We start from the raw sequence: 2,933 nt of genomic DNA, 5'->3' as shown, positions 1-2,933 counted from the left end.
CGGCCGAGGTTGGATGCACACTAGGGGCTCTCCTGAGCTTCTAAAAAGAAAGTATATAATTAGGTTTTTTATTTTACAGTGAGACCTGCTGGCAACAGGCTCACTGCAGTGAGGGACTAAGGGGAGAAGAAGCGAACGTACCTGCTTGCAGCTAGCTTGGGCTTCTTAGGCTACTGGACACCATTAGCTCCAGAGGGATCGACCGCATGGAACTGGCCTTAGTGTTCGGTCCCGGAGCCGCGCCGCTGTCCCCCTTACAGAGCCAGAAGCAAGAAGAGGTCCGGAAAATCGGCGGCAGAAGACATCAGTCTTCACCAAGGTAGCGCACAGCACTGCAGCTGTGCGCCATTGCTCCTCATACACACTTCACACTCCGGTCACTGAGGGTGCAGGGCGCTAGGGGGGGGCGCCCTGAGCAGCAATAAAAACACCTTGGCTGGCAAAAATACCACAATGTATAGCCCCAGAGGCTATATATGTGATAATTACCCCTGCCAGAATCCATAAAAAAGCGGGAGAAAGCTCCGCCCCTTTTTCGCGGACTTATCTCCTTCAGCACACTGGCGCCATTTCTCCTTCACAGATCTGCTGGAAGGAAGCTCCCTGGCTCTCCCCTGCAGTCTACACTACAGAAAAGGGTAAAAAAAGAGAGGGGGGGCACTAAATTTAGGCGCAGTATATATAACAGCAGCTATAGGGGACATAACTCAGTTAGTCCCTGCATTATATAGCGCTCTGGTGTGTGCTGGCATACTCTCACTCTGTCTCCCCAAAGGGCTTTTGTGGGTCCTGTCCTCTGTTAGAGCATTCCCTGTGTGTGTGCAGTGTGTCGGTACGGCTGTGTTGACATGTTTGATGAGGATAATGATGTGGAGGCGGAGCAGATGCCTATAGAAGGGATGTCACCCCCTGCGGGGCAGACACCTGAGTGGATGGACTTATGGAAGGAATTGCGTGCACGTATCGACTCCTTACATAAAAAATTTGACGACATGCCAAATGCGGGACAGCCGGCTTCTCAGCTCGTGCCTGTCCAGGCGTCTCAAAGGCCATCGGGGGCTCTAAAACGCCCGCTACCTCAGATGGCAGACGCGGATGTCGACACGGATACTGACACCAGTGTCGACGACGATGAGTCTAGTCCAGTGGTTCTCAAACTCGGTCCTCAGGACCCCACACGGTTCACGTTTTCCATGTCACCCAGCAGCTGCACTGTGTATCACCAACTCTCACATTTTAAAAATCTACAGGTGACCTGCATAACATGGACCGTGTGGGGTCCTGAGGACCGAGTTTGAGAACCTGTGGTCTAGTCTAATGTCCACTAAGGCCATTCGTTGCATGATTGAAGTAATGAAAGAGGTGTTACAAATTTCTGATATAAACCCAGGTACCACTAAAAAGGGTATTATGTTTGGGGAGAAAAAAACTACCCGTAGATTTTCCCCCATCAGAATTAAATGAAGTGTGTGAAGAAGCGTGGGCTTTCCCTGATAAAAGATTGGTAATCTCTAAGAAGTTACTAATGGCGTTCCCTTTCCCGCCAGAGGATAGGTCACGTTGGGAGACACCCCCTAGGGTGGATAAAGCGCTCACACGTTTGTCTAAAAAGGTGGCACTACCGTCTCCGGATACGGCCGCCCTCAAGGAACCTGCTGATAGAAAGCAGGAGGCGATCCTGAAGTCTGTATATACACACTCAGGCATTATACTTAGACCAGCTATTGCGTCAGCATGGATGTGCAGTGCTGCCGCTGCGTGGTCAGATTCCCTGTCAGAAAATATTGACACCCTAGACAGGGACACTATTCTGCTAACCATAGAGCATATAAAAGACTTAGTCTTATACATGAGAGATGCACAGAGGGAGATCTGCCGGCTGGCATCTAAAATAAGTGCATTGTCCATTTCTGCTAGGAGAGGCTTATGGACTCGCCAGTGGACAGGGGATGCAGATTCAAAAAGGCACATGGAAGTTTTGCCTTATAAGGGTGAGGAGTTATTTGGGGATGGTCTCTCGGACCTAGTTTCCACAGCAACGTCTGGGAAGTCAGCATTTTTACCCCATGTTCCCTCACAGCCTAAAAAGGCGCCGTTTTATCAGGTACAGTCCTTTCGGACTCAGAAAAACAGGCGTGGAAAAGGCGGGTCCTTTCTGTCCAGAGGCAGAGGTAGGGGAAAAAGGCTGCAACAAACAGTAGGTTCCCAGGAGCAAAAGTCCTCCCCCGCTTCTTCCAAGTCCGCCGCATGACGGTGGGGCTCCACAGGCGGAGCCAGGTACGGTGGGGGGCCGCCTCAAAAATTTCAGCGATCAGTGGGCTCGCTCACAGGTGGATCCCTGGATCCTGCAAATAGTATCTCAAGGGTACAAACTGGAATTCGAGGCGTCTCCACCCCACCGGTTCCTAAAATCTGCCTTGCCGATTACTCCTTCAGACAGGGAGGCTGTGCTAGCGGCAATTCACAAGCTGTATTCCCAGCAGGTGATAATCAAGGTGCCCCTACTTCATCAAGGACGGGGTTACTATTCCACACTGTTTGCGGTACCGAAACCGGACGGTTCGGTGAGACCCATTTTAAATTTGAAATCCTTGAACACATACATAAAAAAATTCAAGTTCAAGATGGAATCGCTCAGGGCGGTTATTGCAAGCCTGGACGAGGGGGATTACATGGTATCTCTGGACATCAAGGATGCTTACCTGCATGTCCCCATTTACTATCCTCACCAGGAGTACCTCAGATTTGTGGTACAGGATTGCCATTACCAATTCCAGACGCTGCCGTTTGGACTCTCCACGGCACCGAGGGTGTTTACCAAGGTAATGGCGGAAATGATGATACTCCTTCGAAGAAAGGGAGTTTTAATTATCCCGTACTTGGACGATCTCCTAATAAAGGCGAGGTCCAAGGAGCAGTTGTTGGTGGGAGTA

Source organism: Pseudophryne corroboree, chromosome 3 (assembly GCF_028390025.1).
Source record: "Pseudophryne corroboree isolate aPseCor3 chromosome 3, aPseCor3.hap2, whole genome shotgun sequence".
In the NCBI taxonomy this organism is placed as follows: Eukaryota; Metazoa; Chordata; class Amphibia; order Anura; family Myobatrachidae; genus Pseudophryne; species Pseudophryne corroboree.
This window is presented reverse-complemented; position numbering follows the sequence as displayed.